Source organism: Acinonyx jubatus, chromosome B4 (assembly GCF_027475565.1).
Source record: "Acinonyx jubatus isolate Ajub_Pintada_27869175 chromosome B4, VMU_Ajub_asm_v1.0, whole genome shotgun sequence".
In the NCBI taxonomy this organism is placed as follows: Eukaryota; Metazoa; Chordata; class Mammalia; order Carnivora; family Felidae; genus Acinonyx; species Acinonyx jubatus.
The window spans coordinates 59027266-59053649 of record NC_069387.1 but is presented as its reverse complement, the minus strand read 5'-3'; the positions used below and the strand labels follow the sequence as shown (position 1 = coordinate 59053649).

Sequence of the window (26384 nt, the reverse complement as noted above, 5' to 3'; positions counted from 1 at the left end):
TTGGCCAAACTCAACTGGGAGTCAGAGAGTTAGGGAACATGGCTGATCTATTCATAGGGGTCAATTCCCTAGAGCTCAGAGCAGATCCATAAGGGTTAGACAATGGATCTGAGGGCAAACGGGAAATGGACACACACACACACACACACACACACACACACACACACATTTACTAACAAAGTATATTTGTTAATATTGGTTGGCTTCAGTGAAGGAGAAATATAGAAAGACATAGCCTTTTCACTCTAACATTTGTAGCTTTTGAATTTTGAGCCATGTGACTATATTACCTATTTTGAAAAGTAAATAACATGTAAGTTAAATATGACAATAAACGAAAAAGGAAGTAAGTCTGTTAGTCATTCAGGCAGTTCACAAGTCACTTGATTCTTCTATCCTTCTGAGCGCATGATGGGATGGCAGTCCCCTATCCCTGCTGAAGTTAGATGTGGCTACATGCCTTGTTTGAAGAATGGAATATGAGCACAACCAATGTGTGTCACACTCAGGCAGGAGATTTAAGAGCCAGAGTATGCATTGCCACCTTCCCTTTCTCCCACCTCATAAGCCATGGAAGCAGCTACCAAGACAGAACCATCACTAGCCAGAGTCCATAATGTATAGGAGGTAGACACCCTTCCTTCTGCCACCACCACACTGGCTTTGGACATGTAGCATGAGTGAGAAATAACTTTTGTTACTTTGAATTACCAAGATTATGGGATTGTTTTTTGGCATAGCATAAACTTAGTCTATCCTCACTGGCACAAGATGGAACCAGATGGCTCCTGGCATTATTTCCAAATCAAAAATATGTGATTTTTAAAAATAGTTGCATTTACCCTCTTGTATTAAAAACAACACACATATTTATACCCATGAAAATACCACTGTTTGCAATGACAATATGTATATTAATTTGGGAATATTGATGCTAAGCTTACATTTGGCAATTTATATATCAAAACCTCAAAAGTACATATGGTTAGGCCAAACAATTCTAACTTTATGAATTAATGTGAATGTAATAAAAATAACAATGGCTAAATTTTATTGAACAGTTTTGCACCAGGCACTATTCTAAGTACTCTGCATAAACAGATTGAGAATGCTCATAGTAATCCTGTGATGTATGACCTATTATTATTATTACTCGACTTTTACACAAAGAGACTGAGCCTGGGAGAAGTTGAACAACTTGTTAAAAATTTTATAACTAATGAGTAGAGTATCTAGGATTTAAATTCATCAGCCTGACTCTGATGCCTGTGCTTTCAACCATTATGATATACAGCTACTTCTTTTTTTAATTTAATTTATTTTTTTAATTTACATCCAAGTAAGTTAGCATATAGTGCAACAATTTCAGGAGTAGATTCCTTAATGCCCCTTATCCATTTGGCCACCCTCCTTCCCACAACCCCTCCAGTAACCCTCTGTTTGTTCTCCATATTTAGAGTCTCTTATGTTTTGTCCCCCTCCCTGTATTCATATTATTTTTGCTTCCCTTCCCTTATGTTCATCTGCTTTGTATCTTAAAGTCCTCATATGAGTGAAGTCATATGATGATTACTTCTTTTTTTTTAAAAATTTTCCCCTTTATTGCTTCTTTGACCTACATATTTCTTAATTTCCAAACGTATGTCTTTTTCTAGTAATCTTTATTTCCAACTTTCTTGAGGAATAACTGACATATATAGTACATATTTTAAATGGACAACATGATGATTTTATATATATATATATATATATATATATATATATATATATATATATATTAGAATGATTGCCAAGATTGAGATTATTAACACTTTGATCACCTCACACAGTTAACACTTTTTTTTTTAATGGTGACAATGCTTAAGATCTACTCTCGGCAACTTTCAAATACAGATCATCATCAACTTATAATAGGATTATGTCCTGATAAACCCATTGAAAGTTGAAAATACCACACAACTCAAAACCGCATTTAATACACCTAACTTATCGAACATCACAACTTAGCCCAGCCTACCTTAAATGTGCTCAGAACACTTACACTAGCCTGCAGTTGGGCTAATCATCTAACACAAAGCCTATTTGATAACAAAGCGTTGAATCTCTCATGAAATGAATTGATACTGTACTGAAAGTGAAAAACAGAAAGGTTGTACGGATGCTGATCATCAGTGTATCGGCTGCTGCTGCCCAGCATCACGAGAGAGGATCATACTGCATATCACTAACCTAGGAAAAGGGAAAAGATCCAAATGCAAACTCTGAAGTGTGGTTTCCACTGACTATGTATGGCTGTCACACCACCGTAAAGTCGAAAAATCATAGGTCGAACCATACTAAGTTGGGGACGATCTGTACACAATACCACGTTATTAACTGTAGTCACCATGCTACAGAACTTCAGAACTTCGTCTTTTTATAACTGAAAGTTTGTACCCTTTGACCTACATCTCCCCATTTTTCCCCTCTCCCCAACTCCTGGCAACCTGTTTCTGTGAAATCAACTTTCTCTTTACAGTCCGCATGTAAGTGATACCATACCTATTGCTACTTCGTAAATAGCTTTAAGGATGTAAAGTATAGCACTGCTTTAGAATAACAAAACGGGGAAACAAATCTAATGTCCAAATGTGAGAGGGTATTGAATCAATTGTGGTAGCTCTATGTGATAGAATGCCACCCTCCTACAGCCATTTTTTTTTTAATCACAAAGAGGAAAAGGCGTCTGCAATATATAAAATAAGAATGAATTTCAAAATCGTGTTTTTTTAATCTTTATTTATTTTGAGAGAGAGACAGTGTGCGCACACACACATGTGTGAGTGGGGGAGGGACAGAGAGAGAGGGGGACAGAGAATCCCAAAGAGTTTCCACGCTGAGTGTGGGGCCCAACATGGGGCTCAAGCCCACAAATCATGAGAACATGACCTGAGCCGAAATCAAGAGTTGGACACTTAACTGACTGAGGCACCCAGGTACCACTGTGCTATTCTTTTTTTAAGTATATGCATAGAGAACAATCTAGAAAGCTTAGTAGTAGATCTGGGTAGTAGCTCTTAACATGAGTTTTCTTAAGTGCCTACATGTATTTTATGATTTTCCACACCATGATAAAGCCTAACATTAAAAGTACCACACTGAGCTCACACAGTAGATCCTGAAACAAGAGCTTGCATGCAGTTACTTCAGCTAGTAAGCGACCCCAGGGAACAGGAGTAGGGATGTGGAAGAGTGAAATTGGATGGAAGGAAAGCCAAATCAAAGATGTGTTTGTGTCATAAAGCTGACCACCACTGTGGGAAACTACAGTGTTTTCTCTAGAAATCTCTCTAAAGAGCCAGGTACAATAGACCTCACCATTGTCTGACAGAAGGACACAAGGCAGGAGGATTTATCCACAGTTCCCTCCCCCATTGGTCAAGGGCATGGGGTCCCTCCTATACCCAGTCTGCACATTTGCCAGAAGGCATCCCACCGGCCACAGCAGAGGAGCGTGGGGCAGAAAGCCAGTGTTAATCCCAACAGCTGGGTGAGGTGCTAGAAGGACACTCAAGTGGAAAAAGGTAAATTGAGATGATGAACACTGGGGTAAAAAAGACAAGGACCTTACATAGCCTTGTATAAAGTTTAGAGATTGAAATACCAGCTTCAAGTCATGACTCTCCTTAATTAGAATGTGGTGAGACCCAGGGCGCCTGGGTGGCTCAGTCAGTTAAGTGTCTGACTCTGGCTCAGTTCATGATCTCACAGTTGATACGTTTCGGCCGGGCATCAGGCTCACTGCTGTCAGCCCTGAGCCCAAACCGGTTGAAATACTCTGTCTCCTCGCTCTCTGCCCCTTCTCCCCTCACTCTCTCTCTCTCGCGCTCGCTCTCTCAAAAATAAATAAACATTAAAAATAAAAGAATTGGTGAGATCCAAGTTTTATTTTATTTTTCTTTTAGAATAAGAGCAAGTGGAGTTTGAAAAGGCTAAGTGGAAGACCCTGAATCTATCCATGTCCCCATGCAGTCAACTTAAATAAGTAAATAAGAAACCATGTCATATACCTCAGAGGGACGTGGCAGAGATTAAAACCAACCTCAAAGATTTAAAGGATGCAGCGGTGTGGTTTCTATTAAACACCATCGTGGCATCTACAAAAGCCGGATTGTGGATAATCTTTTACGACTTGAATTTGATAAAGGAGAAGTCCCAATCACAGCTACTACGCTGGATATTGTATCTTTACTAGAGCAGATTAACACAGCCTCAGGCGCGCAGTATGCGGTTATTGATCTGGTGCATATATTCCTTTCCGTATCAATCAAAAAGAAGGATGAAAAGCAGTCTATACAACAGTATATAGTCACAGGCTTGCCCCAAGATGATGTTGATTCTTCCATTTTCTGTCATAGGGACTTGTACTTTATGTACATTCTACAAAAATTACATTGGTCCACTATTTTGAGGACACACATTAATGAGCAAGACGGGGCCTGCACACTGATGCCTTAATAAGACATATATAATCCAGGGGGTCAGACACAAACCCTGTAAGATCTAAAGGCCTGACAGATTAGTTCAGGACATGCAGGGATATTCTCGCTAAAGTAAAGGGTAGGTTACCCCCTCATTCACTTCCTACCTGTAAGAAAGAAGTACATTGGGGCACCTGGGTGGCTCAGTCAAACATCTGACTTCGGTTCAGGTCATGATCTCATGGTCTGTGGGTTCGAGCCCTGTGTCAGGTTCTTTGCTGACAGCTCAGAGCCTGGAGCCTGCTTTGGATTCTGTGTCACCTTCTCTCTCTGCCCCTCCCCTGCTCATTCTCTCTCTCTCTCTCTCTCTCCCCCTGTCTCTCAAAAATATATAAACATTAAAAATTTAAAAAAAAAGAAGAAGAAGAAGAAGCACATTGGGGCACCTGGGTACCTGAGTGGCTCAGTCAGTTAAGCATCTGACTTTGGCTCAGGGCATGATCTCATGTTTTGTGAGTTCAAGTTCTATGTGGGGCTCTGTGCTGACAGTGCGGAGCCTGCTTGGGATTCTTGCTCTCTGCCTCTCTCTGCCCCTCCCCTGCTCGTGCTTTCTCTCTTTTTCAAAATAAATATAGACAAAAACAAACAAACAAACAAATAAACGAAGTGCATCCCTTTCTAGGCCTCTTTAGGCTCTGCTTGCAGAATATTCCATGCTGAGGCACACTGCTTCAAGCCACTTATAAGGTGGCTGGAAACTGGAAAGTTTCTAGCTTTCGAGTAGAGCTCAGGACAAGAGAGGGCCCTGCAGCTGGTCCAGTTTTCAGGAGAAGCAGCCTTGCTGCTTGGGTCATAAGAACCAGCGGGTCCTATGGTGGCCGGGATACCTGTGGAAGAAGGGAGGTCATGTCAGCTGTTTGGCAAGTTGCAGCGGGAGGACTGCGGTGCAGACATCTAGGGTTCTCAAAGCAGTGCTGTGCCATTTGCTGCAAAGAAACGTAGATCACTGAAAGTGCAGCTCCTGGAAGGCTACCCCGCCTTGATGTAGTTCAAGTACCTCCCTATAGGTCATCAAGTGACCGTGGGGCTGCAAGCGCCCCATCACGAGCTGGATGCTCTCAGATCCCCAAGTTATAAGGTGAGGTGGGCCTGGTGACAATATATCAAAGGGGAGCTGGAGACTGTGCTTGAAGAAGTACAGAAAACACAGATCAGCTGCATGAAAGATGACCCCCCGGATCTCAGGATCCCCGTGCTGTGTACTGACTGACATCTCTCCCTCATGGTGGTTTCCCAAGACCGTCTAACAAAAGAAGAATAACCCAAACTTGGTTCATAGATGGATCTGCTTGGTGAGGTGGGTACAGGTTGACAATGGACTGCCCACATTTTCATTCAGGGGTGGCCTTAAAAGACAGCAGCGAAGGCAAACCCTCTGAATGGGCAGACCGCTTGAAAAAAAAAAAATTAAATTGTCTTTGTACACATTCACATATTAACTCATAAATGTGTATTACTTCCACCCACAAGATACATAGAGGGCTTAAAAATAACACTTGTCTGTTTCAATTAGCTGGATTTAAACTGCATCGCCAACCATAAAAATTGAGTATTTAGCTATTATTACAGGTTGCGCCTACTATTCAAAAGTAGAGCATTCCTAGGATACCTAGGATACCTAGGAATGCTAGGTAAGCCGAAAAGGCAGAAAGCAAAGAACCAATTACCATTAACTCCTATGGAAAATTTTTTGAGCATTCTCAGACCCCCAAAATAACCTCCCTTACACGTTTCTGATACCCTAAGACACATCCTGCTAACAGATGCACAAAACAAATCAAGATAAAGGCTCATGCTCCCAGACACCGTTCAAAGCTCTGGCAGCTTGATGCTGAGTGTCGTTCCAGGGAAGGAGCCTGGTGGACTCCCTGCTGCTGGCTGCAAAACAAATGCCAAACACGATATTTGCTTTTTGCCTTTTTTCATAAAAGCAAAACTCATCTTCGGCTTTTTTTCAGTAAGCAAAAACAGGTACCGATGTAGGTCTTTCGCAAAAGTGAAGGAATGTAATGCGAACTTTCAAAAAGCAAAGGATGCCTATATGAACATTGTTAATAAGACAGAATAGAAGGGGAAGATTTCCAAGACCATATGGAGAAGATGCATGGGAAATAATTGGCTTTTTGAAAATTCTATTCTTATTGCATCAGCAGTGGGAGATCTGGTAAACGTTAGCAAAAGAACAAGGAGGCAAATTGAAAGAGCAGAAGGATAACAGGATTTTAAAACCAGACAAACGTGGCTTTGAGTCAAGGCTCTGCCAATGACTGAATGATTTTGGATAGGTTATTTAATCTCTCTGAACCTCTGTTTCCTTTTTTGTGAAACAAGGTTGATGATACTTTAGCTAGGTTTTAACTATATTTCTGCCAAGTACTGTCGTGCAGCCTGTGAACTGCACAAAAGTATCTAGGGAAGAGGTGACAAGGGGCTGACATCCCACTTGGGTTCAGATCACCAGGAACGTTGTACCATGCTCAGGTGCCTATTTCTAATTTTCACATTGCCCCCTGTAGGCTACCTCATCCCTGCCTGTTGTCAGGATTTAAATGAGGTAACATATACACAACAGGTAGTAAGTAGTAATCAATGATACCTGCTATTGTATTCTGTTGTCTCCAAGTCTGAAAGCCTAAAGTAAAGATAGAAGTCAGAACCTAAACCACGCATGATCAAGATGGTCACAAAAGGAAGGCCACATCTCTGACAAAACTTGTTTCCTCCCATAGACTCTATTTTTTTTCCTTTTTAAAATTTTTTATTTATTTTTGAGAGAGAGCACAAGCTGGGAAGGGGCAGAGAGAGTGGGAGACAGAGGATCCAAAGCAGACCCCACGCTGACAGTGCCGATGCGGGACTCAAACTCACAAACCACGAGATCGCGACCTGAGCTGAAGTTGGATGCTCAACTGACTGAGCCACCCAGGAGCCCTTTCCTCCCATAGACTCTAAAAGCCACAAGGGCTGGAACCTATCCTACTCACCCCTAGATGTTGTAGATGTTTCTGGCACCTGAGAGAAGACTGTGTTTTCTATCAGTTTTGAGGCCATGTGCAGAATAAATCTAGGTTGACATTCAGAGTATGTTGCTTCAACTGTCTCAAATTTAGAGAGAGAATCCTGAAGTAGTGACAAACCAAGCAAGTGACAGCCCCATGAATTCTCTAAGCTCATCTCTTTGTCATGTTTACCATGTAATCAACCTGTCTTCTGGCCGGGTAGAAGTGAAACTAAACCACACATTTATGTTATGTTGATCAGGCTTACATCTGATCGTTTAGAGTTTTCCAGCTGACTCTTGCTGTCACTTCACTTTATCTGAAGCTTGCTGAACTATTTGGTTGGTGAAGGCAACTGCAAGAATGGGTAAAACTGCCTGTAGAAATGTTTCTGTTGGGGAAGAACCCTCTTCTGGTCCTATCCAGACTGCTCCCCCTTCTTGGCTCTGCGAAGGAGAACAGTGTGGCACTGTTAGCCGCACAGTGAGGTTCCAGGACAGTCCTCTTGGGTGATAAAGAGGAGATGCAGTAAGATAGTATGGAAACCAAGTCTTCCCCTAAATAAAACTTCCAGTAGAATCCAGCAAAATATTTTCAGGTCACCAAATGTATTTTTCCTGCAGGTGCCTCTGATTTAGTGTAAGTGATCTGAAATAGCTCTAAAATACGATATGGGGACACCTGGGTGGGTGGCTCAGTAGGTTAAGCACCAACATTGGCTCAGGTCATGATCTCACGGTTCATGGGTTCAAGCCCTGCACTGGGCCCTGTGATGACAGCTCAGAGCCTGGAGCCTGCTTCCAATTCTGTGTCTCCCTCTCTCTCTGCCCCTCCCCAGCTTGTGCTCTCTCAAAAATAAATAAATTGACTTTAAAAAAATTTTAAAAATACATGGTATGATGCGATTTATTCTGTTTGTGCTCCCTCCACGGTTCCACAGCCTGGTTGAATTCCTCTCTTCCTCCTACTTCACCACTGGCTAGCCTTATTAACTTGTCAGAATTAAATTTTACACATTGTGCTGACAGTTTTAAACATCATTGAGAACTCCAGGCCCTGTAGCTATAATAGCAAAAAGGAGCTGCCACAAGCTTCCCCATAGAAGGGCAGTCTCGGTGAAGATCAGAAGGAGTCTTTGTTCTTCCTAGAACAACTAATCCCTCGTGCTAAATTTGCCTTGCATGCAATCCGAGAGACTTGAAAAATTCTGTTCTCTGAGCATTTCTTCAGTTGCTTCTCACATGTTTCACTGTCACAGTGGGCCAAGCCTGTTATTGATTTTAGTTGCCTGTTTTGAGGTGCTTTTAGGATAGACTATTTTTAATTAATTAATTCTTTTAATGTTTATTTTTGAGAGAGAGAGAGAGAGAGAGAGAGAGAGACAGAGTGTGAGTGGGAGAGGGGCAGAGAGAGAGGGAGACACAGAATCCAAAGCAGGCTCCAGGCTCTGAGCTGTCAGCACAGAGCCTGATGCAAGGCTCGAACCCACGACCGCGAGATCATGACCTGAGCTGACATCGGACGCTTAAGTGACTGAGCCATCCAGGCGGCCCTAGGGTAGACAACTTTTAAGTTAATCTTTATATTCACTAACTTTGATGGAAAACAAGCAGTATGATGTTGTCATTTCTCTACGAGGACAGGATTTCTTAGAATTGATTATATTAAAGCCTAAAATAGCCAAGTTTGGGGGCATTTAAAAGAGCACATCTCTATAAATGCAGTTGAAAAGTCTTTTCTCATTAAATTATATTAACTCGATTTACTTCACGGCAAAATGGTGAAAGGAAGAAGAAAAAAGTTACATTCTGCATAACTGTTTTGGAAAGCTGCATTATAAAATCATGAAAGATTTGAAGAAAGGGTGATACAAATTTTTTTCAGATAAGCTTTTCCACTTTTGGTCCTAACAAAATAAGTGAGGCCTGTCGTTCTGGTCCTGATCCAAGAAGTTCTAGGTTCCTTCAATTTCAAAAATATTGAGCAAGATTCACCCCACTCTCAGATCCTTCCCAATGCTCACCGATTCTCTCTCTGGGAGATTCCCGTGCTAATTAACCCTTTAAACTCCGTTTCTCAGATAACCTAAATGACAACAGAGGGAGGCCTTGTAAGGGGACAGTTCACAGACACACCCTGGGGCCAGATTAGCTCTACCATTTACTACCTGTGTAACACTGGACAAGTTGCTTAAGCTCTCTGGGCCTCATGTTCCCACCTGTAAAATGCAGACAGTAACTGTATGTACCGAATAGAACTATTAGAGGGATTCAAATGAGGTCATCATTTAGAATAGGACCTGCAGTACCATATGAGTGTTGCTAACTAAAATGTTATCTAACAAAGTCTAATCCTGACTTAATTTTAGCTCTAAAATCAGAAGGATTTTTACCCATAAATCCAGTGGAAAAAATTGTTAGTAATTTTTAATGTCTTTTATATAAAACACACATACATATAACATATCTAATAAGTATCTGCATCATGGATTATAAATAAACTAGATGTCTAACAATAAGCAAGTTGTTAAAATATCAAAATAATTTTTAATTTTTGATGAAATACAAATTTATTTTCAATATGTGCTTAAGTATGAAAGAATGGTTACATAAAAATAATATGTATTATGATTCTACTTTTTAACTGAAACAATACATATCATATAACAACGCAGGGGTGCCTGGGTGGCTCAGTCGGTTGAGCATCTGACTTCGGCTCAGGTCATGATCTCACAGTTCGTGGGTTCGAGCCCCGCGTCAGGCTGTGTGCTGACCGCTTGCTCGGAGCCTGGAGCCTGCTTCCAATTCTGTGTCTCCTGATCTCTCTGCCCCTCCCCTGCTCACGCTTTGTCTCCCTCTGTTTCTCAAAAATAAATAAATGTAAAAAAAAAAAAAGAATGCAAAAAAAAAGTCTGAACAGACACACACCAAAATGTTCATAGTGGTTATTTCTGGGTGATGAAATGATGTTTTTTTTTTTTTCTTTTTCAAATCTGTATCTTCTAAGTTATCTCCAAGAATATTCATTACTTATGAACAAAGGGAAACTAAAAATTAGTAAAAATACAGTTTTATGGTTGTGGAAATTTATATTTTCTGTGTGAGAGCTTCTATGAAAAATGAAGAAATATATTAAATTCCTCTAATTCAATATAATCACAGCTTCCATAAACCTCAAATTTAGTGAGGAGATTTTTTTTTTTATCCCATTCCCTTAGATACCTTAAGGCAATGAAAGGTATTTTCAACAATCTTGCATTTTATCAGCTTGGATATTTTAATCATTTATTCTCACTTTTATCTTCATTAGTTATAGATAACTAGTTTTATATTGGCTTATTTAGTATAACCAAACCTTTAAAACAACTCATCATGCTAAATTTGAGGACCGAAGTAGAAATCCTATGAATAATATAATTTTAATTAAGTTTCTACAATCTAGCAGAAAACAGAAATGAAAAGTTTCTAGGCATTATTAAGGAGGCAAGATCGATGACTACTTAATTGGATACATTTTCCAAGAGCCAGAGAGGAAGTTAAATATACCACCTTACCAGTACTATCATTAGGGAGATTTTGTTAAATCACTTTTGATTTGCCCTTCTTCAAGTGTGACTTTGTTTCTCAATCTCAGTTGTTTTTTCCAGATTCATCTGTGATCCTTGTGTTTCTTCCTCCAATCTCCTTTCTAAAGTGTTCAACAGATTCTTAAGTCAAATCCTTATGAAAATGCCAACTGTTTGTTTGTCTTTACCCACATAGGGATTGTCTTTCTCTCTCACACCAAGAACCTAAAACCTAAAAGTCACAATAAATCAGTACCTTGGGGAACTTATAAGTCAATATATTTTAATTTGAGGGAAGTCAGACTTAAGGAATATGAGTTGATTTTTGTTCTTTGACAAAACTGTGAAACCAATTTGTGCCTCACTGAATCAACCCACTAATTCACACACTTTTTTTAAAGTGTATTTATTTATATTGAGAGGGAAAGAGAGAGAGCAAGAGAGAGAGGGAGGGAGCACGAGGTATGGGGGAAAGAGAGAATCCCACACAAGCTCCACATGGTCAGCGCAGAACCCGATGCGGGGCCCAAACTCATGAACCATGAGATCATGACCTCAGCCGAAATTAAGAGTTGGACACTAAGCCAACTGAGTCACCCAGACACCCCTACCTAATTCGCACACCTTTTTAAAACACCAGAAAGTTATTCCAACCTTGCTAACTCAGCAACTAACCTCTCTAGCTATCTTACTTCTTTTGTCCCTCTGGGGAATTCCCCACTGGACTGTTGAAAACTTTCTACCTTACTTCTTCCCTCGAATATGTTCTCAGATTTAGGAAGAAAAGACAATTTCTGAAAAGAAGATGACCCAGTTTTCCAGAGTGAATAAAAATTTTCATCTGCAGTGGAAATCTTATAGTATTTTCCCCCAAAGCTATAAGATGGTGGGACTAGGAGTACTTTTTTTTTAATTTAGAAGTATTGAATAAAGTATAAAAAATGTCAAAACTCTCACTTAGAAAATCTACCAAGGGGCACCTGGCAGGCTCAGTTGGTAGAACATGCAACTCTTGATCTTGGGGCTATAGTTTCGAGTTGCACATTGGGTATAGATTACTTAAAAATAAAATTAAAAAAAAATCTATCAAGAATCAATAAAGAGGGGTGCCTGGGTACTTCAGTCGGTAAGCATCCGACTTCCGCTCAGATAGCGATCTCACAGTTTGTGGGTTCCAGCCGATGTCGGGCTCTGTGTTGACAGCTCAGAGCCTGGAGCCTGCTTCAGATTCTGACTCTCCTCTGCTCACACTGTGTCTCTCTCTCTCTCTCAAAAATAAATAAACGTTAAAAAAAATTTTTTTTTAAAGAATCAATAAAGAAAGCACAGAAAACTACAAAGAATTTTTTAAAAAATTAAGGCAGGGGTGCCTGGGTGGCTCAGTCAGTTTAGCATCCAACTTTTGACTGCAACTCAGGTCACGATCTCAAGGTGGGTCCTGAGATCAAGCCCCACAATGGGCTCCATGCTGAGTGTGGATTCTCTCCTTCCCCCTCCCTTTGCCCTTTCCCTACTTGCATATGTGCTTGCTCTCTCAAAACATAAATAAAAATAAATTAAAAAAAAATTAAAGCAAAGTCTCTTTCTCTTACTATCTAATTTCTCTATTTACTGAAAGTTTCAATAAGCCTTTCTATTTCAAAGCTTATAGTATAGTAAAGACAGTGTGTTAACCAGTGATAGTAAGTTAGGAAAATATTTTACTCAATAAAGCAGATAGAAAAACACTTAAAGCTCAAAATAGAAAGTTTTAAACTTCTTCAATCTATATAAGAAATTTATCAGATTTTTCTGGAAAGCTAAGAGTTTTTCATATTCATTCAAATATGCTGTTATCCTCAAATTTATTGGCCCTTTATCTCCTGCTGCTAAATCTACAAGAAATATCTTTAAAATATTTTTTATAGTGCCTAAAAAGTTGACTCCAACTTTCCTCCTGCCTCCTCCTGTCTGCCACTCCCAGGAATCCATTCTAATTACTTATGTGAACAATTGTTCATTTATGCATTTATTTATTTATTCAGTAAACATTTGAGTGCTTACTATGTTTTAGTCACTTAGTTTGGTTCTCAGATGCCACAGTGAACACAAGTAGACACAGCCTCTGTTCTGACAGAGCTGATGCTCAAATGGGACATTCAGATATTAGTCAGATAATCACACTAATGGAGGTATAATTATGAACTGAGGTTCATGTTCTAAGGGGGAAAAAAAAGAACACAATCCTAGATAGTGCAAACAATAGGATCCTCACCTAGACTGGAGGAACAGGTAAAGCTTCTGAGGAAACAAACAACACATCAAGAACCAAAATTGGCTGGACCTATAACCCAAGATTTAATCTCTTTTCATAGTAACATTGTGGTAAGTCACACAAACAGCCTATCTATTAATTATAAGATGAGCAGAACAAAATTTCATCTTGACCCTTTCCCCACCAAAAAGTATTCCTTCACATCTGATAAGAAATACTTATCATTGCTCATCTAAACATATATTTTAGAGGTCTGTTTCCACCCCCGGGTATTTCCATAAATTATCTAAGTGAGAAAAAAGAGTGGAAAAAGAACCCAGCATTTTCCCACCATTTTGCTTCTCTGTCATGTGAATTATCCTTTTGAAATATTTTTCATATAAACAAAGATGTTTCATGGAATATTATTTGAAATCTCTTCCATAAATATTGCTTTTATAGAGTCCTAATTTATTCTTTTTAGCTCCCCTTCAGAAATCTGTAACTCTAGATCAAACTACTCCTCGCCTATGTTTCATTTAATGGAGCATTGCTAGATAATTTTTATTTCCAATTGTTGCTTTGTCATTTATTTTGAATCATTGTAAAGAAGATATGTCTTATATCAAACCTTTCCGTGGGTGTCTGGGTGGCTCAGTCAGTTGAACATCCAACTCTTGATTTCAGCTCAAGTTCATGAGTTCAAGCCCCAGGCTTTGTCAGAGCAGAGCCTGCTTGAGATTCTCTCTCTCCTTCTCTCCCTGTCCCTCTCTCTCTCTCTCTCTCTCTCTTTCAAAATAAATAAGTAAACTTTTTTTAAAAATTCCTAAAACTCCAAATATATTTGGTCACTTTCCATTTGGTTGTTTTTATCTGTTACTTTTTCCAGTTTACTCTTATTACAAAGTTAACACATGAACAGTAGAGAAGAGATAGTTTTTCAGTAGTAAAATAAAATGAAAATTGACCAGCCCTGAGCCAGAGATAATTTCTATTAATATTTTGCCACATGTCTACATCTATTTATATACAATTCACCATATTTCCTCAAAATTTTCATAAAGTGGTTAAGGAAAATGACAGCATTTCCCCCTCAACTATAATTAATGATCTATTTCCATCTTTTGTCAAATATAAATTGTATAAACATTTATGGAGTAGCCACTGTGTGCCTATTACAGAAATGGTATGATTCCTTTCTAAAGCTGCCAAAGGAGTAGTATTGGCACCAGGTTAAAAAAATATACAAAGGTTTGTCTTTATTTCAATTATTTTACTCTATTTTTACTAAATTCTATTAGGGTTTTCCTCTAACTCACAAATTTCATCTTTTTGCTATCAACACAGCATTTCAATCTACAGAAATCACTAGGAATCCTGGTTTGATTATCTGTCATTTTAGCTAACCCCCCCCCCCACTTTTGTGTCATCAATGAATTTGAAAGTAATTTCATCTAAGCCTTAAATTGTTGATAAAAATATCAAACCATTGACAGGATATAAGAAAACTGACTATAAGAGAAAGGACAAGAGCAAAATGGCTCACCAACCCCCCCCCCCCACACACACACACACTCCAGTGAAAAGACAACAGGAGAAAAAATATAAGGAGACTATGGACGCAGAAAAGCCTCTTTCTGGATGCACAGCTAGAGTCCAGCATAAGAGAACGGAGGAACCAAAGCCACATCGCCTATCAAAAGCAGTATATACACATGGTGAGAAAGGGTGGAAGAATAGGGAACCCACTTCAAACAAATCTGCACAAATCTTTGACAGTATTCAAGGGAGGGCTATGTAGGACTGTAAAAAGTTGCATGCAAGTTTGCCTGGAACCCTACGATAAAAATACATTCTTTTCACGGCCAGTTAGAAGATAGAAGACTGGTTGCTAACGTTTGAATCTGTGTGTGCACTAGATTCCATGGCCCCTGTGTGCAAATTAGAAAAGATGACACGGGCCCACGCAGGGGCTTAGCGCTTGGCGAGGAGAGCACGGGTTGGACTCACACTCATGCTGTTAGCCAAGTGTGTCCCTGTGCACGCCTCACAGTATGGTTTGCTGGGGCTCTACAAACCCCATTTCAGCTTTGCCGGCGGGTTCTTTGCTAGGCTCCGACAACAGGGGGCGCTGGAGGGAGACTGAAAGGCTGGAGGAGGAAGAGACTTGTTCCTTGTTGTGTGCTTCCTGTTTGCTGTGGTTCTTGCTGTATGAACGCTTCCTCACCAAGAGGAAATTAGATCTAGTTTGCGGTTTTCGCAACATTAGCAGAGCTGTTTGAATCGTGCCCTCTCAGGGACGCCAGGCACGAGACCCTAACTCAGAGGTCAGTCCCAGCTCCATGAGGCACCTCTTCCAAACTCGCCACCTGAGCAGCACCTGCGTCTTCACAGGACTGGGTTTCTGCTCCACAGGGCCTCTCCTCCAAGTGTCTATGTTTTAGTAATTGCAACCTCTTGACTTTGTTCCCTCAACCCCGAGGTAATTAACAGTTTATTGCAGTTGCTACCACAGTGATACGTTAGATTCCTTTTTACCTTTATAGTTACCAAGTTGACAATTTTATACTAGTTGTCAGTACTTTCTATTAAATTCTTTCTGTCAAATAACTTTGGTTAGTTTCTGTCTCTTGACCCTGTCTGGTACAAAGAGGAAGATGAATTAGAGTAATAAACCTTCACAATCTACAGTATGGTGTCCTTCAGGCATTACATGAACTGTCCTAACAGCCAAAGTACACAAAAAAGGGGGAAACTTTCCATCAGCCTCTTAAATTGGGAATTATTATCATAATTAAAGCTATAACACAAGAAAGAACTAGCTGGCTTAGTTGACAGGCCTTTCTCAGGGACTCCTGGTTGGAGAGTGATAAAACCCACCCTACATGTTTTTATTTAATTTTTTTTATTTTTTAGATTAAATACAATTTATTGTCAAATTGGTTTCCATATGACACCCAGTGCTCATCCCAACAGATGCCCTCCTCAATGCCCATCTTTCCCCTCTTCCTCCCACCCCCATCCACCCTCAGTTTGTTCTCAGTATTTAAGAGTCTCTTATGGTTTGCCTCCCACCCTACATCTTTTTAAAAGGAATACATTCCACGGGGTATTTACCCCCCCCCCCCCAAAAAAAGAAAGCACTAATTTGAAAAGATATATGCACTCCTATGCTTATTGAAATGTTATTTACAAGAGCCAAATTATGGAAGCAGCCCAAGTGTCCATCACAAATGGATGGATAAAGAAGAGGTGGTGTGTATGTGTGTGTCATGGAATATTATTCAGCCTTGAAGAATGAAATCTGCCGTTTGCAACAACATGGTTGGATCTAGAGAGTGTGATGCTAAGCAAAATAAGACACAGACAACTACCATATGATTCACTCATATGTAGAATCTAAGAAAGAAAACAAACAAAGGGAGGGAAAGAGACAAACCAAAAAATACACTCTTAAATATGGAGAACAATGACAACAAAACATAGAGAACAGATGGTCACCAGAGGGGAGGGAGGGAGGGGGGATGGGTGAAATAGGTGTAGGGGATTAAGAGTACACTTATCTGATGAGCAGAAAGTAATATATAAAACTGTTGAAGCACTATAGTGTACACCTGAAACTAATATAACACTGTGTTAACCATGCTGAATTACAATTTTAAAAATGAAAAATAAAGGGGATATATTCATCACACATAGGTCACTCTGCAGTAACAAACAGCTCTTCAATTAGCAATGGCTTACAACAATAAATCTTTACCTATCTTGGAGGTTTTCTGGCAGCTGCTGCTCTGTTCCATGGCTGTGCTCCAAATGTCTCCTTCATCTGGGGTCGTGGGCCAAAGGTGTTGCCCCTATCCTTGTCTCTTGGCAGAGTGAAGAGGGTAAAAGTGGAACCATGCAATGGCTGGTAAGGCTGCTGCTTGGAAAGGGCGAAAGTCACCCCACTTACATTCTGCTGGTCGGAGCAAGGCATAGGATCAAACCTGCTCTCAGGTGTGGCAATTCGGGTAAACGGTTAACAAAATGTTTTCCCTGCTGCTTAAGAATTTGACCTTTATTCAACTCACTAGCTCTGTTCCCCTGGAGCTCCAGATTAGACCACTGTATTAACAGTATTGCTCAGCAACATTGCTCATGATAAAAGTGATCTCTGAGAAGTTGCATCTGTGCTGGGAGGAACTGTAAATGCCCTATAGATACCTGCTGGCGGCTGTCTAGCATCCAGCTTCCCTGAGTGTGGTGACTGTTTCACTGGGCGTGACTTTGTGATGACTTGGAAGCTCTGTTTCTGAAGTCGTTACAAGAGATTGACTCCTGTGGGGAACAAGACTCTAAGAGTGATTCCTGCACCTGCCCCAGATGGAGCTTGTCGGCATTTGAGCTGTTCCTGGGCAGCTGTGTGATTTGATGTCCCACGGAAGAGGGACATCTGATGTGCATATTCTCTCATAGTGAAGCACTACAAAGCTGTTATGTTCTTCTTAGTGGGAGAGAGGCAAATGACTAGAAGCAATAATAAAATCTACATAGGGGATTCTCCTACAGGCCCCTGGTACGTTTCTGCAGACAGTAGAGAGAGATCGAGAACTACTCATCAACAGAGGAAAAAGGAAAGAAATAGGTGTGTGGCTGAGATGCCTGAATCTGCTGTTTACTTCTTATAACTTAAGTGAGTGAGCACCAAAATCCTCATCTATGAACTTATTATTTTTCAGTCCTTTTTACTAAAAAGAAAAAAAAAACCCAACTGGAACTCAATTAAGCAAAAACAGTGGACTTATTCATGTAATTGGAAAGGGCAGGGATGGAGCTGTAATCTAATGAACTTGAGTCTCCAGGACTCTCTCTTAGTCCCTATCTCTAATTTTTTCAGCTTCTCGGCTTCATTCTATCCTACTCCAGAAAGGATTTCTTCACATGACAGAGCTGATGACAACTCTGGCTCACTTTCTTACAGTGAGCATGTATCTTTTTTTAAGTTAATGATTTCATTTAAAAATACAATGGGGTGATCTTGTTATCTTGTCTTTTTTTTTTTTCATTTTTTAAAAATGTTTTTTATTTTATCACAGAGTGTGAGCAGGAGGTGTGGTAGAGAAAGAGGGAGACACAGAATCCGAAGCAGGCTCCGGGCTCTGAGTTGTCAGCACAGAGCCCAGCACAAGGCTCAAACCCATGAACCGTGAGATCATGACCTGAGCCAAAGTTGGCACTTAACCTACTGAGCCACCCAGGCACCCCGTATCTTACCTGCCTTAATTGGATTGAGCTTTCTTTGTAGGCTGATGGTTTTTCAATTTACAAATCAAAGACAATCCTTCTTGCTAGAGAAGCTAGAGGGAAAGTAGAAATTGCATAAACTGATAGTCATAAAGTTCTACATATGGTAGGGACCATAATGATCATGTCATCCACAAGTTCTGCCTTAATCTAACATTATATTGTCCTTCCCAGGATCTGGCCTATCTTTCACTTGTTCTTGTTCAGATCATGACTTAAAAGTCTATTTTTATTAAGAATATTCACAAACTAATTCTTATTCTGGACTTTAATCTCTGCCTTGGATTGGGTTTTCTGGAAATAGTTTCTGAGGATTTTCATACAGGTTGTTGCCGAACAGTGATCTCAGGAGATACAGCTGTAAGGAAGTAAAGAAAGAAGGATTAGGCAGTGAGAGAGGTGGTCATAACTGAAGCCTCAGGATTCTACAGGCTGCTCTGGAGCTGGACTGGTTCTTAGAATTATTCCAAACTGGAGCAAGGTGTTTTGTTTTGTTTTGTTTTGTTTTGTTTTTTATTCCTGCATCAGCCACACCTGGGAGAGCTGTGAACTTGGGTCCCGTCAGTCCCCTGAAGCCAAGGGCAATTTCAAATGAGGGATACACCTGTGAACCAAAGCAGCCAGTATTCCCAGCTGCTTGGAAAGAAGTACATTGGCCCCAAAGATGGGGTCCTGGTGGGGAACATAATACCTACATTCTTTCTTTTTAAATTTTTAAATGTCTGTTTATTTTTGAGAGAGGGGAGAGGGGCAATGGGAGAAGGGGTCAGAGGATCCAAAACAGGCTCCGTGCTGACAGCAAAGAGCCCGATGCAGGGCTCGAACTCACAAACCGTGAAATCATGACCTGAACCAAAGTCTGATACTTGATGTACTGAGCCACCCAGGTGCCCCAATACCTACATTCTTCTTACAGATACATTTACTGGGACAGGGTCCCTACTTTTTATTCTTCTACTTGTTCTTCTACTTTAGGGAGCACCTTATCCCAGCCATCCCTTTATACGTCTCTCCTACTTTTTTTTAATTACTCACATTTATGCAATTATTAGTTTTGAATTTTCTTTTTTTCCCCCTTTACATATGGTGTTTCTTTGAATCTTTGTAAACCTGTTTTTCTAAACCTATCAATTCTTATAGAATGCAATTATTTCATATAACTTTCTCCCACATAACCAATCTTTCCTTTCTTGCTTGTTAGAAACAAGTTAGAATATTAGTTTTCCCTTTGATTTTCTCTGCTTTTAAAGAATATTTCAGAGTTCTTGGCTACAAACAGAGAAAATACATCTAATCCAGTTAAGGAGAAAAAGAATTCTTGGAAGGGTTAAAGGTCACACAGTAGGCAAGAAGGCCAGAAAGACAGACGTGGGCAGGAATGGAGGTGGACAAAGCACAGCCAAGATCCTGCGAAAAGAGTCATCTGTGTAGAATCCTCTTCTGGCACTGACCCTGCTGGAGAGTCACAGCTGTGCTGCTGGCACCTGCCACCTCTGGACACTTACCCTCATCCCTGGAATTCATGGCACCTCTGTAGATAAAGTGACTACGCTGACATTACTAGAATTAACTGTTAACCAGAAAGACTATCGTTCCCTTTCAGCTTCCATGTTATGAATCAGAGCCCTCCATTCCTTATTTCTTCCTTGTGATTCTCCCCACCAAAAAAGATGTCCATGTACTGGGGGACCAAAACAATAAATGACCTATAGAACAATATCCAAGAAAGGTAAGGATTTGTCAGTGCTATTCCTTGAGTACAATTTTCAGAATGTTGGTATATTTTTTAAAAATGTTTATTTATTTTTGAGAGAGAGAGAGAGAGTAGGGAGGGAGAGAGAGAGAGAGAGAGAGAGAGTCCCAAGCAGGATCCCTGCTGTCAGCACAGAGCTGGACATGGGACTCAAACCCAAGATCCGTGAGATCATGACCTGAGCCGATATCAAGAGTTGGACGCTTAACCGACTTAGCCACCCAGGCACCCCACCCAGAATGTTGGTATATTTGTACTGTTACTTACCACTCTAATTCGTCCCTCTGCAGTGTTTATATTAGGAAAGCATCTTTTATGTAGTCTACCTTCCTATGTCCTCATTATACTCCAACAACAATAGCATTTTTGTTTGTCCCTGTTTTTCATCCTAGTCTGAGGTCCTCGTTTGAGATGTGAAAAATATGTTCTGTGGGGGGGAAACAGACTAAGGTTTTTAGTCATGTAAAATTGAGAAGCACTGCAAACCTTAATTCCCTTTTGAAAAATGTCAAAGCACAGTAACATATTAAAGGTTTGGGGAAATTCTGTAAAGAAATGGATTTAATTATAAGTCAGCTTCAACCATTGTTATCAGAGTATTGTTATAATTGTTGGCTCAACTCCACGCCATCCTCCTTTCTGTATCTCAGGGGCTGGGAACCTAGACACCACATTTCCCAGACTCTCTCATCAGCTGGTTTCTGATTAGGGGTGGCCCTGGAGGTCCTGGCCAGAGCTTAGAAAGCAGGAGGATGAGAGGAGCCCTTACTTTCCTTCTTCTGCCCTGGCGTGGGCGGCCGCAGTGGCGAGCCATTCCAGCCAGCTGCAGATCACTGTAATGGTGGCTCAGTTGTGGCAACAGTGGCAGAGGACAATTACCAGCTCAGCGGCAGCCTCAGCAAGTCTATCAGTACAGGCGGACCGTGGCTTCCGGGGTCCTGAACCACCAGTGGGACTCCTGGCTTCCTGCAAGGTAGCGGCTGCAGTGATTCCAGCACAGCGGTGGGTACAGCGGTGCTCCAGAAGCCTCAGCAGCACAGCACGCAGAGGGGAGCCGGGCAGCACCTCTTTCCCTTTCGCTCCTCTGACCTTAGGGGTTGGCAGCTTCCCGTGGTTCTGTGGTTCTTGTTATCCGGGTAGCATCCTTTCCCCTCTGCCCCTGCAGCCCCTCTAACACTTGTGCAAACAATTCTCTGCGTTCAAGGCTAAAGGTTGGAAACGCCTAGAGTTGTTTCTATTGTGATGAGTAGACACAGAAAGATACAGACATGGGATTTTCCTCCCAGAAAGCATAACAGCTTTTATGACTACAGTATTCCGCCTGACATAGTTTAGAAAATGCAAACAGCCCAAATCCTCTCTACCTTTCTTCTTCCATTTTCTAGTTGTTGCTTTTTTCTGTAAATACTTTGTTGATGCTGTTATTTCTTACACTTTTTTATGTGTACTTCTGACCCAATAATTACTTAAATCTCATATTGCATTCCCATGTTTCACCAAAGAATTCTTATTGATACCTATAAGATCAAATGTCAAGTTTGTTGGTCCAGAGGGAAGATGGCGGCGTAGGAGGACGCTGGGCTCACCGCGCGTCCTGCTGATCACTTAGATTCCACCTACACCTGCCTAAATAACCCAGAAAACCGCCAGAGGATTAGCAGAACGGAGTCGCCGGAGCCAAGCGCAGACGAGAGGCCCACGGATGAGGGTAGGAAGGGCGGCGAGGCGGTGCGCGCTCCACGGACTGGCGGGAGGGAGCCGGGGCGGAGGGGCGGCTCGCCGGCCAAGCAGAGCCCCCGAGTCTGGCTGGCAAAAGCGGAGGGGCCTGACGGACTGTGTTCCGACAGCAAGCGCGACTTAGCGTCTGGGAGGTCATAAGTTAACAGCTCTGCTCAGAAAGCGGGAAGGCTGGAGGACAAAGGGAGGGAGAGCTGCTGAGCCCCCGGACGACAGAGCTCAGTTTGGTGGGGAACAAAGGCGCTCGCCAGCGCCATCTCCCCCGCCCATCCCCCAGCCAAAATCCCAAAGAGAACCAGTTCCTGCCAGGGAACTTGCTCGCTCCGCGCAAACACCCAACTCTGTGCTTCTGCGGAGCCAAACCTCCGGCAGCGGATCTGACTCCCTCCCGCTGCCACAGGGCCCCTCCTGAAGTGGATCACCTAAGGAGAAGCGAGCTAAGCCTGCCCCTCCTGCCCCTGTGCACCTTGCCTACCCACCCCAGCTAATACGCCAGATCCCCAGCATCACAAGCCTGGCAGTGTGCAAGTAGCCCAGACGGGCCACGCCACCCCACAGTGAATCCCGCCCCTAGGAGAGGGGAAGAGAAGGCACACACCAGTCTGACTGTGGCCCCAGCGGTGGGCTGGGGGCAGACATCAGGTCGGACTGCGGCCCCGCCCACCAACTCCAGTTAACACCACAGCACAGCGGAAGTGCCCTGCAGGTCCTCACCACGCCAGGGACTATCCAAAATGACCAAGCGGAAGAATTCCCCTCAGAAGAATCTCCAGGAAGTAACAACAGCTAATGAGCTGATCAAAAAGGATTTAAATAATAGAACAGTGAATTTAGAATAATAGTCATAAAATTAATCGCTGGGCTTGAAAACAGGATAGAGGACAGCAGAGAATCTCTTGCTACAGAGATCAAGGGACTAAGGAACAGTCACGAGGAGCTGAAAAACGCTTTAAATGAAATGCAAAACAAAATGGAAACCACCACGGCTCGGATTGAAGAGGCAGAGGAGAGAATAGGTGAACTAGAAGATAAAGTTATGGAAAAAGAGGAAGCTGAGAAAAAGAGATAAAAAAATCCAGGAGTATGAGGGGAAAATTAGAGAACTAAGTGATACACTAAAAAGAAATAATATACGCATAATTGGTATCCCAGAGGAGGAAGAGAGAGGGAAAGGTGCTGAAGGGGTACTTGAAGAAATAATAGCTGAGAACTTCCCTGAAGTGGGGAAGGAAAAAGGCATTGAAATCCAAGAGGCACAGAGAACTCCCTTCAGACGTAACTTGAATCGATCTTCTGCACGACATAGCATAGTGAAACTGGCAAAATACAAGGATAAAGAGAAAATTCTGAAAGCAGCAAGGGGTAAACGTGCCCTCACACATAAAGGGAGACCTATAAGACTCGTGACTGATCTCTCTTTTGAAACTTGGCAGGCCAGAAAGAATTGGCACGAGATTTTCAGTGTGCTAGACAGAAAAAATATGCAGCCGAGAATCCTTTATCCAGCAAGTCTGTCATTTAGAATAGAAGGAAAGATAAAGGTCTTCCCAAACAAACAAAAACTGAAGGAATTTGTCACCACTAAACCAGCCCTACAAGAGATCCCAAGGGGGACCCTGTGAGACAAAGTACCAGAGACATCACTACAAGCATAAAACATACAGACATCACAATGACTCTAAACCCATATCTTTCTATAATAACACTGAATGTAAATGGATTAAATGCGCCAACCAAAAGACATAGGGTATCAGAATGGATAAAAAAACAAGACCCATCTATTTGCTGTCTACAAGAGACTCATTTTAGACCTGAGGACACCTTTAGATTGAGAGTGAGGGGATGGAGAACTATTTATCATGCTACTGGAAGCCAAAAGAAAGCTGGAGTAGCCATACTTATATCAGACAAACTAGACTTTAAATTAAAGGCTGTAACAAGAGATGAAGAAGGACATTATATAATAGTTACAGGGTCTATCCATCAGGAAGAGCTAACAATTATAAATGTCTATGCGCCGAATACCGGAGCCCCCAAATATATAAAACAATTACTCATAAACATAAGCAACCTTATTGATAAGAATGTGGTAATTGCAGGGGACTTTAACACCCCACTTACAGAAATGGATAGATCATCTAGACACACGGTCAATAAAGAAACAAGGGCCCTGAATGAGACATTGGATCAGATGGACTTGACAGATATATTTAGAACTCTGCATCCCAAAGCAACAGAATATACTTTCTTCTCGAGTGCACATGGAACATTCTCCAAGATAGATCATATACTGGGTCACAAAACAGCCCTTCATAAGTTTACCAGAATTGAAATTATACCATGCATACTTTCAGACCACAATGCTATGAAGCTTGAAATCAACCACAGAAAAAAGTCTGGAAAACTTCCAAAAGCATGGAGGTTAAAGAACACCCTACTAACGAATGAGTGGGTCAACCAGGCAATTAGAGAAGAAATTAAAAAATAGATGGAAACAAACGAAAATGAAAATACAACAATCCAAACGCTTTGGGACGCAGCGAAGGCAGTCCTGAGAGGAAAATACATCGCAATCCAGGCCTATCTCAAGAAACAAGAAAAATCCTAAATACAAAATCTAACAGCACACCTAAAGGAAATAGAAGCAGAACAGCAAAGGCAGCCTAAACCCAGCAGAAGAAGAGAAATAATAAAGATCAGAGCAGAAATAAACAATATAGAATCTAAAAAAACTGTAGAGCAGATCAACGAAACCAAGAGTTGGTTTTTTGAAAAAATAAACAAAATTGACAAACCTCTAGCCAGGCTTCTCAAAAAGAAAAGGGAGATGACCCAAATAGATAAAATCATGAATGAAAATGGAATTATTACAACCAATCCCTCAGAGATACAAACAATTATCAGGGAATACTATGAAAAATTATATGCCAACAAATTGGACAACCTGGAAGAAATGGACAAATTCCTGAACACCCACACTCTTCCAAAACTCAATCAGGAGGAAATAGAAAGCTTGAACAGACCCATAACCAGCGAAGAAATTGAATCGGTTATCAAAAATCTCCCAACAAATAAGAGTCCAGGACCAGATGGCTTCCCAGGGGAGTTCTACCAGACGTTTAAAGCAGAGATAATACCTATCCTTCTCAAGCTATTCCAAGAAATAGAAAGGGAAGGAAAACTTCCAGACTCATTCTATGAAGCCAGTATTACTTTGATTCCTAAACCAGACAGAGACCCAGTAAAAAAAGAGAACTACCGGCCAATATCCCTGATGAATATGGATGCAAAAATTCTCAATAAGATACTAGCAAATCGAATTCAACGGCATATAAAAAGAATTATTCACCATGATCAAGTGGGATTCATTCCTGGGATGCAGGGCTGGTTCAACATTCGCAAATCAATCAACGTGATACATCACATTAACAAAAAAAAAGAGAAGAACCATATGATCCTGTCAATCGATGCAGAAAAGGCCTTTGACAAAATCCAGCACCCTTTCTTAATAAAAACCCTTGAGAAAGTCGGGATAGAAGGAACATACTTAAAGATCATAAAAGCCATTTATGAAAAGCCCACAGCTAACATCATCCTCAACGGGGAAAAACTGAGAGCTTTTTCCCTGAGATCAGGAACACGACAGGGATGCCCACTCTCACCGCTGTTGTTTAACATAGTGCTGGAAGTTCTAGCATCAGCAATCAGACAACAAAAGGAAATCAAAGGCATCAAAATTGGCAAAGATGAAGTCAAGCTTTCGCTTTTTGCAGATGACATGATATTATACATGGAAAATCCGATAGACTCCACCAAAAGTCTGCTAGAACTGATACATGAATTCAGCAAAGTTGCAGGATACAAAATCAATGTACAGAAATCAGTTGCATTCTTATACACTAACAATGAAGCAACAGAAAGACAAATAAAGAAACTGATCCCATTCACAATTGCACCAAGAAGCATAAAATACCTAGGAATAAATCTAACCAAAGATGTAAAGGATCTGTATGCTGAAAACTATAGAAAGCTTATGAAGGTAATTGAAGAAGATTTAAAGAAATGGAAAGACATTCCCTGCTCATGGATTGGAAAAATAAATATTGTCAAAATGTCAATACTACCCAAAGCTATCTACACATTCAATGCAATCCCAATCAAAATTGCACCAGCATTCTTCTCGAAACTAGAACAAGCAATCCTAAAATTCATATGGAACCACAAAAGGCCCCGAATAGCCAAAGGAATTTTGAAGAAGAAGACCAAAGCAGGAGGCATCACAATCCCAGACTTT

At 41.0% G+C, this 26384-nt stretch overlaps 1 long non-coding RNA gene across 6 annotated transcripts in view; it reads right to left on the bottom strand.

The window, feature by feature from the left end:
* The window catches only part of LOC106968818 (uncharacterized), an 89046-nt gene extending 69736 nt beyond the window's left edge, over positions 1-19310 (bottom strand). For all 6 annotated transcript variants that reach the window (XR_003413017.2, XR_008300187.1, XR_008300186.1 and 3 more), the window contains exon 1: positions 17078-19310. This is a non-coding gene — a long non-coding RNA (uncharacterized LOC106968818). The remainder of the gene's footprint in view (positions 1-17077) is intronic.
* Positions 19311-26384: the final 7074 nt, after the last annotated feature.